This window comes from Acinonyx jubatus, chromosome B2 (genome assembly GCF_027475565.1).
Source record: "Acinonyx jubatus isolate Ajub_Pintada_27869175 chromosome B2, VMU_Ajub_asm_v1.0, whole genome shotgun sequence".
In the NCBI taxonomy this organism is placed as follows: domain Eukaryota; kingdom Metazoa; phylum Chordata; class Mammalia; order Carnivora; family Felidae; genus Acinonyx; species Acinonyx jubatus.
The window spans coordinates 64,434,890-64,449,893 of NC_069385.1; the positions used below are offsets into that span (position 1 = coordinate 64,434,890).

General features: G+C 35.4%; 1 long non-coding RNA gene across 4 annotated transcripts in view; it reads left to right on the top strand.

The window, feature by feature from the left end:
- Window positions 1-15,004, top strand: part of LOC106980081 (uncharacterized) — a 79,366-nt gene that overhangs the window by 20,818 nt on the left and 43,544 nt on the right. The window contains exons 3-5 of one of the 4 annotated variants that reach the window (XR_008298461.1): window positions 4,470-4,553; window positions 5,325-5,396; window positions 7,105-7,208. The exons of 1 other annotated variant lie outside the window; for it this stretch is intronic. This is a non-coding gene — a long non-coding RNA (uncharacterized LOC106980081). Of the gene's footprint in view, window positions 1-4,469; window positions 5,397-7,104; window positions 7,209-15,004 lie in introns of all 4 variants that reach the window. 2 more of the 4 variants (XR_008298463.1, XR_008298462.1) reach the window with 2 other exon arrangements.

Below are 15,004 nucleotides of genomic sequence, written 5' to 3' on the forward strand. Positions count from 1 at the left end.
ATTCTTTAGTAGGATGTTCTTTAGTCTCCAAGTATTTGTTGCCTTTCCAGATTTTTCTTGTGGTTGATTTTGAGTTTCGTAGCATTGTGGTCTGAAAATATGCATGGTGTGATCTCGATCTTTTTGTTATGAATTTATTGACATTATGTTGCCTGTAGAGCTGGAGTTTCTGGTGATGTTTCTCTGGTCCTTCCTAGTTTTTGTTGCTTTTGTTCTTTTTTTGTTTTGTTTCATCTTTTCTCCCCTCAGAGAGTCCCCCTTAAAATTTCTTGCAGGGCTGATTTAGTGGTTATGAACTCCTTTAATTTTGTTTGTCTGGGAAACTTTTAATCTCTCCTTCTATTTTGAATGACAGCCTTGCTGGATAAAGAATTCTTGGCTGCATATTTTTCTGATTCAACACATTGAATATATCCTGCCACTCCTTTCTGGTGTGCCAAGTTTCTGTGGATGGGTCTGCTGTGAACCTGATCTTTCTTCCCTCATAGGTTAAGGACTTTTTTTTCCCTTGCTGCTTTCATAATTCTTTCCTTGTCTGTATATTTTGTGAATTTGACTGTGATATGCCTTGTTGATGATCAGTTTTCGTTGAATCTGACTGGTGTTCTCTGTGCTTCCTGGATTTTGATGTTTGTGTCTTTCCCCAGGTTAGTAAAGTTTTCTGCTATGATTTGCTCACATAACCTTTTACCCCTTTTTCTCTCTCTTCATCTTCTGGGACCCTTATGATTCAGATGTTGTTCCTTTTGAATGAGTCACTGAGTTCTCTAATTCTTATGTCATGCTCTGTTGCCTTAGTTTCCCTCTTTTTTTTTCCTGCTTCATTATTTTCCCTAAGTTTGTTTTCTATATTGCTGATTCGCTGCTATGCTTCATCCATCCTTGTTGCTGTGGCATCCATTAGAGATTGCTTCTCAGTTACTGCATTTTTAATTTCATCCTGACTAGATTTTACTTCTTTTATGTCCACAGATTTTACTTCTTTTATGTCCATAGCTATTTTCAACCCCAGCTATGATTCTTGTTGTCATGACTCTAAATTCTGGTTCAGACATCTTGCTTATATCTGTGTTGATTAAGTCCCTGGCTGTCATTTCTTTCTGTTCTTTCTTTTTGGGTGAATTGGTGCCAAGTTCTGTGTTTCAGCTTATGCAGATTGTTTTGTTAGTCCTCACATCAATTTTCTTGGTGTGCAAAATGCTTTGATGCTGATCTAGCTGCATTTCAGGGATGAAAGAAGTGGAGAATTTCCATGCTGCTCTGCCATCTTGACCCTGCCCTGTTAATCCTCTCTATAGTTCTAGTTTAATGTGATTTCATTTGATTCTTTTTTATAATTTCTACTTATCTGCCAATGTTATCAATTTTATATTTTATTTCCTTAAAAATATTAAAATCCATTTCCAATAATTCTGTTATTTGGATTTGGGGTTTGTTGGTTTCTGTTACCTGTTTTTATCTTTGTTGTGATCATGTTGTCTTGTCTCCCTGTATCTTGTTTATTTTTTTAATGTAAACAGCACATTTAACCCGATGCAATACGGCTAATTTAGGGTATGATGATGTTATTTTCCATCAGAGAGGATTCATATTTTCTTCTGGTACATGGCTACAAATTCCAGATCATCTTTTTTTTTTTTCAGATCATCTTAATTCAATAACAGTTTGTGATGATTCTTATCTGGGAGCTAGTGTTTATTAAAAGCCTGTCTTTTAATGATGGACTCACATTCCTAGGGTGTATTTCTGTGTGGACCCAAACCCAAGTCCAGGGTGTTTGCCATGACCCGTATTTTGAGTATGCAGTGAACTCCAATTCTTGTCCCTTGATACCATGAATCTGTTCAAAATCCTACTAAGTTCCTGATTTTCTCAGATGCTTCTTCTGGTATAAGCATGTACGTTAAGGAAAAGTGACCCCAGATACAAACCTCTTCTGTCTTCTTAATTTTATCCCCTAGATCTTGGTCTTCTAATTTATCCTTGCCTCTTTAAATTTCAAATGGAATCAAGTAGATTAAAAAATATTTTTCCAGCTTTAATAGTTATTCTTAGCATGAGGGTTGATCTGTTTTAATTTGCTATAATTACCAGAAATGAAAGTCAGGAGGAATTACTAGCCTTCAGTTATATAAGTTCTATTTTATTCTTTCTAAAGTTTGCCTGTCCTTTTCTATAGAGACTTCTTTTGGTATGCCTTAGATTCCTTTTATATATCTTTTATTTTTATTCTAAATACAGTTATCTTATAGTGTCTACTCAGTAACTACATTATTGGAGGATATAATTTGTTCTTTATTGTGGGTTTTTAAAAAAGAGAGCTCTGGGTTTGCCTGCTAGATTTATCTCTTAATGGCTGTATGACCTTAGGCAGTTTGCCTAAATTTTTAAGGCTAATTTTCTTTCATCTTTTTGAAATGGAAATTGTGTTAAATATAATTCTCATAGTTGGTTCTGCAAGGTCGATTTTTGTTTTTGTCTGTTTGGTTAATATAAAGGGAATGAAATTGGGACTAAATTAAAGTTATAAGTTATAAATAAGTGATAAATGTTTTATTTTGTAGGTATAGAAAACTTGTTACTTTGGATCTTCCTGTAATCACAGTGATTCAGTCTGACATTACCTTGATGGATAGGACTTTAATCTTACTGCTAGAGAAACTTGGGAATTTTTTCTTCTAGAGCTATGGAGAGCTCTACTACAAAATGTGCTAGATGTAATTTAAAACCTTTTAAGGTTTATAAGGGAATTCCTCATTGTCCAAAAATAAAGAAAAAGCAGGAATCTAGTGGGGTAAGCCAACACTGGATTTGTAGCCTCATAAAGGTATTTTCTGATAAAAGAGGCTTGTGTTTTCGTGATGCAGTGATTCCAGTAGTCAGTTCCTTCAAATGGATATTTTCTTGGTAAAAAAGATAATCTAGAAAAAAAAATCTTCCCATCAGCAAAGATATGTGACAAGGTCATTTCTTCATTCTTGGTTCCGGCAAGGGAGGGCAAAAGAGAACGAATTTCTTAAGAATTCCTGAATACAACACTGACCTCTTGTGGAATTGTTATTCAGATTTACATAATCCCAATCCTAGAAATTAGAATAATGTGGTCATGGGTATCTGGCAGAAGCAAATAAAACTATTCTCCAGAAAAGTCTGCATTTAATTCTGATCCCATCATTATTTCCATAGATTTAGACTAACTGAATTTACAATTCAGAATTAGAAAACATTTAAGAAACAAGCCATTGTGAGTGAGAATCCATATGAACAACAATAGAATCTGAAATTGGGTAGAGCATCAGTGGGAGTTTTTGTTTTGTTTCATTTCATTTTTTTGTTAAGATGGGCTAGACTTAATTATGTTTATAGGTCAATATCAAAAACAGATTTAGATGGAAGAGTCAGGGGAAATAAACCAGAAGAATAGAGAAAAGTTGGAGGAAGAGGGCCCATTCATCCCCTGAGGAAAGGAAGCTGAGGTTGAAATATGAATTAAGCAGGGAGAAGACCTTGATTGATTTGTGTTTCAATTTTATCAATGTAATAGGAAAGCTGAAGGAGGTGAGATTGAGTATGGGAATTGGAAACTTGAGGACATGGGTAAAAGTTTAGATTTTGCAAAGAGGAGAGGAAGATGAACAAGAGAAGGACTAATAATGATCAGTGTTGAGTGCCTGGATGTGGACATGAGAATTTGAACTATTTTCATCTTATGAAGTGTGGCATTTTCTGTCAGGTATGGGAAGATGGAAAAGCTGTAAAAAACAGTTACAACCAAAGGCATATTAAGAGCAAGGGCAAATTACTAATTCTTGCATCAAGAAAAATATGAAATTCTATTTAATATTTTTATTTTAAGAAGAAAGGGATTATGTTTAGGAGCTTTGAGAGATTTTGTTGCAGTTGAAGTGATTACAAATTTTAAAGTTTTTATGCTAGAAAGAGTAAACATTAGCTATCCAGAAAATTTATTTACACGAACAAATACTGGACAAATAAGTCTTACTGAATTTCTTTAGTTTTTACCTGATTATATTGGTTGCCAAACATTCTAAATAGTGTTTTCTCTTTCTCTAAATGTGTATTGCAAAGCATGGAACAAAAAAGTCAACCTTAAAACTTTTAAACTATATTCAGAAACCGGTTAGACACTATGCATGTTAAATTTGAAACCTTGACAGCCAAAGAACAAGTGCATGTATGAATTTTAAGTGATTTCCTACATCATTATTTCAATGCTACTGGAATCATTCACTGTGTTAGGTGTTCTAATCATTTATTGATTTTCTGGTAACTAGCATGGCAGCAGCAACAAAACCTCATACACTTCTGTCTAGAATTACTGCTGTACCATAGCACCTGCTGTGAGGAAAATTAAGTATAGATGAGAGATCCTTGTTGATTTAACTCCCAGCAGGTTCCACATGAAAAAAAACAAAACAAAACAAAAAAAACCCAAAACTTTGTTCCAGGACATCCTGAAATAAGAGAAGAATAAGGAGAAATGAGGGGATCTGAAACAATAAAAGGTAAAACGAATTGAAAAAGTAAACAAGGTAAGACATAATTTTTAAGAATTGTGAAATTCAGGGGCTCCTGGGTGGCTCAATCAGTTAAGCATCTGACTCTTGGTTTCGGCTCAGGTCATGATCTCACAGTTCGTGAATTGCATTCCTGCTCTGTGCTGTCAGTGCTGTGCCTGCTTGGGATTCTCCCTCTCTCTCCCTCTCTGTCTGGCCCTCCCCTGCTTGTACTCTCTCTCTCAAAATAAATAATAAATAAAATTAAAAAAATAGAAATGAAATTCAGAGGCCAAGAAGAAAGGGCATCCCCAGTAATGGTTTGGTGAGAGAGCTAGGCTTGGGAACTGCCCATTGTCAAAGGAAGTTGGAGTTGGTCTGATTCCAGTGCTCTTGGCATCTCACACAGCTCTTTGGCAAGAGAGTCTCCTCTGGAGGCTGCTAACCACTTAGTATCCCTCAGAGGGAGTTTATGAAGAACATTAGGTAAGATAGAGCCTTGTTTAACTTAGTTTCTATATTCAGTTTTGCTACTAAGAATTTCATAAATTGCCAATATTTTCTTTTTGTTATTTTAACATCGTGATGTTTGTTTAGAAAGACAGTGAGAATTAGAATGAGATATATTTTAGGCCTGACTAAAATATGATCAGGGCCTAGAAACATCTCTCCAGACATCTCATTATTTTGACTTAGCCTAGGAAGCTCAAGAAAACTGTTTCCAAACCACCCAGTTGTTATATGCTACTCCCTTGATAGCACGCTGCTTCAGTCCATCTAACTCCCTGCTTCTGTTTCTGCCTTGAGAAAAGAAGGCATCTAATGTGGAGTAACCGAAAATCAAAAGAAACATGCTCACAGAAAATATGGCTAAAAGAAGTAAGTTTTTTATTTATGGATGTGACAAAAGTAATAGCATCTGTAAAATAATACAAAAAAATGTGTTATTTGTATTAATACAAACTTATTAAATATAAAAATTATTTTTTTGTAATAATACAATAAAATAGTGGTATAAAATAAAACTAGAGAGTCCAAGAGAAATCATATCAGTGTTTAAACTTCAAATCATAAGGCCCTAATGCTTTATTTTATAGGAAATTCCCTCAGATCTTCATCCAGAGGCTACCTGATTATCTACTTTTTCCATTTGCAAATGGTACATGGAATAGGTTGGTTGGTCTAGATAATCCTGAGAAATCCACTAACCTGCAGACTCCATGAGGGCAGAGACCATATTTACCTTACTCAGTTTTGGATTTCTAGTGCCTAGCATATGCCTACCACATAGTAGCAGCACGATAAATATTTGTTGAATTAATGAATAAATGAAAATTAGTTAGGGTGATCAAGAAATCTAGATCTTTTGTATTACCCAGATGTGTGATATATCCTGAGAGACATGAAAAATCTCAATTGTGATGCTAACAGTCTTGTCTTTTGGAAATAATTGGAATGGAAAATATTTCACCTTTTTTTCCCCAATCTGTTAACTTTGTGTTGAATGACCTAAAATGTGGAATTTATAACTGAGAATATTGGCAACTACTTAGATTGAAAACAAACTATATTCAAAATAGTCAACTCCATGTGGAAAACTGATACCATTTTTTAAGCTTCTATGTATGTATATTTTTAATGTGTCTTGCTTGTCTAAAACAGACTTTATCAAATTTAACTCTAAGTTTTGATGCATACAACCTAAATATTGTCTCAGCTAAGAAACTTTTGATCAAAGTAACAAGCTACTTCTTGCCTTAATTCAGCATAAGGAAGCTGGTGTTTCTGAACTCCAGACTAATCCCATGATAGCAATAGTCCTTGAGTAGTGTAGATTCCTTTTGCTTCTATTTCTGAAAAAAGATAATGAATAGAAAGACAGCTGTAAACAATAGAAATCTATTCTCTTACAATGTGGTTTAAAATGAATTCGAAAACTTGTCAGAATATTATTATTTGTATGTGTTATAATCAAGGATGTGTGCTAGGGAATAATCCTTTCACCTAGAATGAGAGAGCTAACCATAAAATATGTTGATTAAAAGCACAGACCCTGGAGCCGGACTAAGGTGTTTAAACCCTGGCTATACCACTTAGCAGCTATGTGAATTTAAAATGGTGGTAGTAATATTACCTATGTAAGAGGGTTTTTGGGAAAATCAAGAGTTAATATGAAGTTCCTAGAAAGTGTCTGGAATATCATTAGTGCTAGATAAGTGTTTAGTCTCCTATCCTTTCTGATAAAGTAACATGGAGAACTTTAATCATCCTTTGGAGAAACCTATGTTAAAGGGAAGAATGACATGTAACCAGGTTAACATTAATTACATCAACAGGTTGGCTGTATTCTCTGTGTGTTTGGGCAGTCATTTTACTACTGGTTCTGTCCTAAGCTGACTTTGTTTTGGTGGACCTGGAAGAGATTTAGGGAATTCTTTGGAGATCAAATTCCTCAGCGTGGCTCTCTCTCTTGGCTTAGACTAATGTACTATATTTGAGCAGTAACTCCCTTAAATAGAGCAGTCAGTCCCCAGGAGCATAGATGTCCGTCTCCAACTTCTTTGCTGAGGCCTGTTTTTCCTTGTAGGTGACAATTTTGGACAGGACCAAAGACAACTCCCAAGCTTGTTCTCTCTAATAGGTGGACACATCTTCCCACATGCACCTTTTATGCACACTAACCTCAAAGTGGTAAGTAGCACCTCTTCTTCTCTCCAAAGCATCCTGCCAATGTGCTCTTGCCCTCTATAGTTCCTGGGCAGGAGTCAGTAACCAGTTACTGACCAGTAACTGGTCAGTAACCAGTAACCAGTCAGTAACCAGTTACCAGTCAGTAACCAGTCCACATGGTCCTCCTAATGCTGGAGTACATATCAAGTTCTCTGACTGCTCTTCCTGAAGATCCTCTGTAGCCCTCTTTCCTCACAGCATCCCAGTGGCTCTCCCCACAAGAACCCTAAATCTTTTCTCCGATCTCACTGTTTAACCCTTAATACTCTCAGTGTAGGCTTTAATATTGTCTAATTTTTGACAACATCACTTTGAAATGTTTAAGTTCTACTGGATGCAGTCCTTCATCTCATTTTAATAGCTAGTGTTCATCCTATCTTGGTATTTCAGTTAAAATTTCCCATTTTGTCCCTTTTTAGAAGCAAAACTTGGTTCTGTGAGGACATTAATGGTAGAGATTTTTTTAAAAGTTTTTTTTTAATCTAAATTTTGTTTCCTGGAAGTTTCTTCTTTCCAGGTGTGTTGTTCTCTGTCCTTCATCCTGGGACCTTTCCTCAATAGACTGGTGGTCCCTGACTGCTCACATTTCAGAGTGAGATACAAAGAGGTGACAGAAAGCCCTCTCCACATGTGTGTAGACTGAAGTATCAACTGGTGGGTTTCTCTGTAGCATAATCCAGCTGGACAGTTTCATTGAAGAGTACAAGTCATAAAGGATCTGTTAGGTCTTTCCTTTAGGGATGGTCACCCCAAGGAGGAAATCCTCCAATCTCCTGCTTTTGAGTTGTGGATTATTGAACCTGGATTTCCAGTTTTCTCCAAGCCAAGAAGTGAAGGGTATTAGGGTTTCACCCTTTATAATGTAGTACTTGACTAACACAATCTGTGGAATCAGCTCTATCATCTTTGTGGAAATGACATTTAGGTGAGAACCTGAAGGTTAAGTCAGGTGATTTATACAGGGAGTAGAAAAATTACTGGTTTAGTAGTGGTTGTAGCATATCTGAAATCCCTGAGCAGGTGTTTAAAGATTTGAGGTGTTACCAAAACCCATTGGGCAAATAGAGCAGGTAAGATGGAGTAGAAGAGATAGACAGAGGGGCAGATTGTATACATTGTTAAAGGACATAGTTAGAATTCTGGATTGATTCTAGGTGTAATGAGAAGCCATACAAAGATGTTAAAGAGAGTGGCATGATTGATTTTAGGTTTCTAATAAAATAACTCTGGCTGCTGCCAGGAGAATATATTTGAACAGTACAAAATTGTGAGTCAAAGAAGAGTTAAAGGCCCTTGGGAACTAGAGGCTCTTGCTGTAATTCAGACTGATGACTTGAAAATGAATGCCAAGAGGGAATTCTAATCCCAGGAGTTGCAGAGGACTGGACTGATCCTTCCACAGATAATAATTATAATACACATACATGTGTCTATGCATACGTGTGTTTGTGTATATAGAATTTAAAAGCATTGAAAAATGACCAGAAGCAGGCAGAACTTAGGACTTAACCCTAAAAGGAGACATCCATACACACTGGGCAAAATTCACATTTATATAATTTATTTTTAACACAAGCTACACTGAAACAGAAAGCCAGAATTCTACTGGTTTGAGAAATGTGAGGTTGGAGTTCCAGGATGTCAGAGTGACTGAAAATGTAGAAGAACCTCCTGCAAAGAAGGAATTTATAGAGAGGGAGACCAAAAATATGAAGATGAACTCTCTTCAAATCCTTGGCTAACTTCTGAACTATGTATGCATGGGGGAGAGGCCATGAAGTCCATTAAAAGTAATAGCTGAAAGGATGGAAAACTGAATAGAAATTTTAGATGCTTTTCAAAGCAGAGAAGTCAGAGTTTGGAATTTAGTCCTTTCAAATTAGGGAACTTGTTAAACTCCATGCGTTTTCCACCCACCCACCCACCCTCACAAAGCATAACACTAAGCCTCCACAAATTTTAGGTGATCATCCAGGAATTTAACTCCTTTCCAGAACAAAACCCAACATTTTTCTAGAGAAGCTAATAGATTCCAGCATTTCTACAATGAAACACAATATCTGATATACAATACAAATTTCCAGACATGCTAAGAAACAACAAAAAAAGTTACCCATAATCAAGACAAAAAAAGCAAATGAATCAGATATGAAAATTAGCATACAAAGACTTTAAACTTGATTTTATAAATATGTTAAATGACCTGAGGGAAACAATAGTTCTAAAGAGAGAACAGATCAGAAATCTCGGTAAATATTAGTTTACAACCTAGGGAGTTCCCAGGGTAAAATTCAAAACTGGCCCTCATACACATAAGGCAAAGAGAGACCAAATAAAAAGGCAGACCACTGCCGGTTGGTAGATGGCAGTTTTAATAAGCAAAGGAACTTGGATATGAGGCTTGTCTTGGGTGTCCGCAGGATGAGTAGATCTGCATATACACCCACCAGAATCTAAAGCTTACATAGAAGGCTTAATGGAGTTCAATTGTATCAGCTTTTTACATGAGGGTAAAAAAAAATTCAGATAAATGAAGGCTGAGAGAACTAGTTTTCATTAGGTCTGTACTTCTTAAAAAAGTTTATTTATTATATATTTATTCATTCATTCATTCATTCATTCATTTACTTATTTATTTAGAGAGTGTGAGCAGAGAGAGAAAGAGAGTCCCAGATAGTTTCAACAATGCATTTATCTTCATGCCTGTGTCCTTGAAAGAACTCCTAGAATAGGAACAGTGGGTAGAATGTACATTTCAAGTAAGGGAAGGGAATAACCAGCCTCTGATTGTCTGGGTCCAGCTCACAAGTCAATCATAGGTTATGTCCTTTTGATGACTTCCTGTAATAGTAAAGAATGAAAATCTATAAAAAAAGCTAGAAATTTTAGAATTGAAAAGTACAGTTTCTGAAATGATCAAAATCATGGGATGGGCTTAACAGCAAATTAGAGGAAGGAGAAGAGAGTAACTAGAGGACAGGTCAATAAAAATTATCCAATCTGGAGAAGAGAAGGAAAACCAAGACTGGAGAAAGAATTAACACAGCTCCAGTGGCCTATTGGATGATATCAAGTGATCTAACATATGACTAATTTGAATTTCAGAAAAAAAAGGAAACAGAATGCGGAAGAAAAATATTTCAAGAAACAACAGCTCAAATTAAGTGAAAAAACATCATCTGACATGTCCAGAAAGCTCAGCATATTCTAAAAAGGATATCATAGTCAAAGTGTTGGAGAGAAAACGTGGATTTTAATCACATATCATACATAGGAACTCTGAGATATGAATGTTAGCTGCCTTTTCTTTAGAAATATTGGAAGATAATAGAATGGCATCTTCAAGATACTGAAAGAAAAATAAAATAATTGTTGAGCTAGGGTTCTATATCCAGTGAAAATGCCCTTAAAACATGAGGGTAAAAAAAGTTCAGATAAAGGAAAGCTGAGAGAATTAGTTTTCATTAGGCCTATACTTTTTTTAAAAGTTTATTTATTTATTTATTTATTTATTTATTTATTATTAATTAATTCATTCATTCATTCATTTACTTATTTATTAGGCCTATACTTTTTTAAAAAGTTTATTTATTTATTTATTTATTTATTTATTATTAATTCATTAATTAATTCATTCATTTACTTATTTATTTTGAGAGACAGCATGTGAACACAGAGAGAAAGAGAGAGTCCCAAGCCTGACACAGGACTCAAACTGTGACCTGAAATCAAGAGTTGGATGCTTAGCCAACTGAGCCACCCAGGCACCGCAGGCCTGTACTTTCAAGAAATATAAAAGGTTGTTCTTCATGCCAGAAAGAAATAATACCTGATGAAAATCAGATGTACTGTAAAGAAGAGCACAACAAATGGCAAATATGTAGTAAAAATAAAATACTGCTTTTTTTTCTACTCCTATTTTCTGCATAAGATTACTGATGGAGGTTAAGGCATTTATAACACAAGTAAGATATATAAAAACAATAACAAAAGGATAGGAAGTAGTTAAATAGAATTTTACTGTCACAAGATTGTTAATTTTACATGAATTAATATATACCATTAAGTCTAAATAATCTCTAGGATAACCACCCAAAATTATACAAACAGGTATAGCTAAAAAGTTGATAGACAAATTAAAACAAAATCCTGAAAATTATTTGGTTCACCCCTCCTTTCCCCCAAGAAAATCAGGAAAGGAGGAGCTGAGAATCAAAAAACAAGACAAACAGAAACCAAGCAGCAAAGCAGTATACTTAAAACAACCACATCCATAACAGCATTAAATTTAAATGGTCCAGCAGACCAATCCAAAGGCAGAGTTGATGACAGGAGAGATGGAATTGAAGGATGAAACAGTGATATGCTGGTAGTAGATTCTAGCTAATGTTGTTCAGTAGAAGGTGTGTATTGTGAAAACTATCTGATATAAAGTGATATTGCTTTATTTTATATGTTAAAACTTTTACAGATTTATCAAGCCTAACTTTAGAGCCACAAACAGAATTCACTATAGTTAATGGTTTACCTCCTTCCTTCCCTGCATCCGCTGGAGACAAAAGTACCCACCCAGGTACTAAATTATCTCTTTCTTTTGGATGTTTACAGTCTGGAAGGCATTGAAATACCTAAAGAATAATAAAACAGGAGAACTGGGGCTGATACACCCGTGGTTATTTCTTTCCAGAGTTATTACTTTCCTTTATATGATCCAGCACAATGTAGTATGTATCTATTTTTAATGATACCCAGGGGATAAGATTCCTCTTGGCAACTTAGAGCAATGCTTAGCAGGTTTCTCTGGAAAGGAATGTTTTATATGTACCATGAATCCCTTGTGTTTCTCTTTGAGTTTATTTGAATAAATTAAGAATTTGTTGAACACCTGCTATGTGCAGTACAGTGAGGAATGACAATTAAAGGCAAAATCAATATTAAAAAAGTGTCTTGATTCTTACTAAATTTAAATATATGTGTGGAGAGAGATACATAAATATTCAAGTAGTTAATTAAAAATCTAAACATTAATGCCAAACATTAATTGAATGGCAAAGACAATAAATGCAATACAAGTCCCTAGGAAGTATAGACAACTGTGAGATGGGCTGGTTAGGAACAGCTTCAGGGAGAACCTGAGACTTTCTCTGGCTCTGAAATCAAATGTAGTGTTCAGACTGATAGGGAAAAGGATAAGAGCTCATTTTAAGAGAAGAAAATTGAAGAAAGATGCTGTGCGCTAGTGGATCTACATGTTGTGCTTGAAAACAAAGAGCCAGCAAGCCCAGCTACAGCAGAGGGTTTGAGTGGCCATGCACCACGGTCTAAGATGGCAAAGGCAGGCTGGGCAGAACTCATGGGAGGCAGTGGATGCAGGTTAAGTTATTTTGACCATCACCAGGAAGTCACTGGCTGTGGTTGAGAAGAAATGTAACATGGTGGAAGCAGTATGAAATTTAACCTTGTAAAGAGTTGCCTGGATTAGTGGCAAGAAGATTCCTCTTATTTGACTTTAGTATAGTCTGAGAAAGATTTGAGTAAAGCAGAGTTAGATGTGAGAAAAGAATAAGCACGTTTACTATAGTGCACCTTTATAGAGCAGATGCGAAAATGCTAATATTGTTAGTTGTGGAATCGTTTCAATGAGAACATTACATATTGTTGAGTATGTGTGAATTTTTGCCAAAGAAAATTTGTGTGACCTTAGTTATGATCTTTTAGTGATCATATAGTTACATCTTCTAATAGCCTAGAACTCAATTTAGATGAGCTGCCCTGGGTCCCCAGGAGAAGGGCTCAGAATTTAAAAGTCTGTCACTGGTGTGACTTTATTAGCTCTCCTTTGTTCACGGGGCGTAAGCTTTCTACAGAGATGTAAATTTTTTTTTTACTAATAAGAATGAATTAATAATTCCTCCATAGAGGCTTTCATTCTACATTTCATTTTGGTTTCAGGCTTATTTCAACCTTCTTTGTGATAAAGTGGAGGCACATTTTTATCTTTACTTGTTTGCTATGAAATAACTCAGGTACCAAAATATCTACAGCACCTGTATAGAATATGGAAACTTTGGAGTGCTAATTGTCAATATGGTACATCACCAGATAAGCACTTCAGATGGAACTCTTAAAAAGAAATAGCAAAAGCTCTTTTCCTCTACTTTTCTTGATAAAAGCTTTATTTATTACAAAAAGCTGGGGCTTGGGTTGTAGGCTGAATTGGGAAGGAATTGGAGAAGATAGTTTAAAGTGAAAAAAACACTTTAGAGAAAAATTTATTCTTTTGAGCTTTTCTTGTGATATTGTATCATCTGCACCCATGAGTCTAGTAGGCATCATAGTCGGTGAATTTTCCTAGGAATTATCCTCTGCCTGCTTATGTCACCTTTGTGTATCAAGAAAGCTATAGATATCAAAGGAGGCCCTGGCAGCAGTATGGAATAGGACTCTGCAATTTGATGACATAATGATACTACCTGTTGGATCATTTCAGGGAAAAATTTGATGATAATTAGGCCGGATATGATTTATATAGTGCTATTATGGGTAAAAACATTAGAAACCATTTAATTCTGATTTCATTTTTGGCTTTTATATATTGTTTTAGATTATATGTGTTATTAAATTTGGTAAATGCAGAGATCACTTAATGTTATCCAGAATTCTACAAACTTGATGCAATTTGGCTTCATTATAGATGGTCAGAATTACTGAATTAAATGAATGAATCATTGTGTGCTTCAAAATAATTTTATATGTAGAACAAAGCTTAGTAATTTTTAAGACATAGCTTTTGAATTCTTCTGGTCTTAACATAAAACCTAGCTTTAGATGAACCATTGAAAAAAATCAAGGAAAATTTTCTTGCAAAAAGTATCCTGCTTGTTAGAATCTGGACAAATCCTTGGCCAGGCCATTTCCACCATGGTTAAATTCTAGGATAATTATTCTCAACTAACCTTTAGGGAGTGTGGAGAGGATAGCCATTCAGAGATGAAATAGGGTTATTTTGTCTTCAATCCTCTTGTTCTGGGATTTCACATGAATAAATTTTAAATTTCCATGAAATAGAAGCTTCCCACTTATAGATATGAAGGATGGATATGCAATTATTCACATATTGGCTTTTATCTGCATCTCTCAAAGGTTTAGAGATGTCTTACCTTAGCATGACTCTATTTCTGACTATTTTTGCTTGCATTTGTGAATGTTTGTGTGTGTGTAGGTTTCTGATCTCAGGAATGCTTTGCTGTGCTCCTTTATTTTTTCTTTTTGGCAATTTCACATGGCTTATGAATCCTTTTCTAACATATTTTGTCTACTTATTTGAAGTAGAATTTTAACAAAAGGCATTCAAAGGCATTACTTATAAAAGATATTATAAAGTAGCTTCAAATACTCAATTTAGTAGGGAGTTTGCTAAGGAACCAAAACCTGCTTTGTATTCTCTTCAAAAGAGTAGAGTTGCCCTGGGGCACCTGGTTGGCTCAGTAGGTTGAGTGGCTGACTTTGGCTCAGGTCATGATCTCACGGTTTGTGAGTTCAAGCCCCACAAGGGGCTCTGTGCTGACAGTTCAGAGCCTGGAGCCTGCTTCAGATTCTGTCTCATTCTCTCTCTGCCCCTCTCCCACTTGTGCTCACTCAAAAATAAATAAATGCAAAAAAAAACCAAAACAAAACAAAACAGGAGTGGAGTAGTCCCCAGTTTGCCTGCAGCAGAGCAAAATAATGATAAGATAGGGAGGAAAAATTAGAGGCAC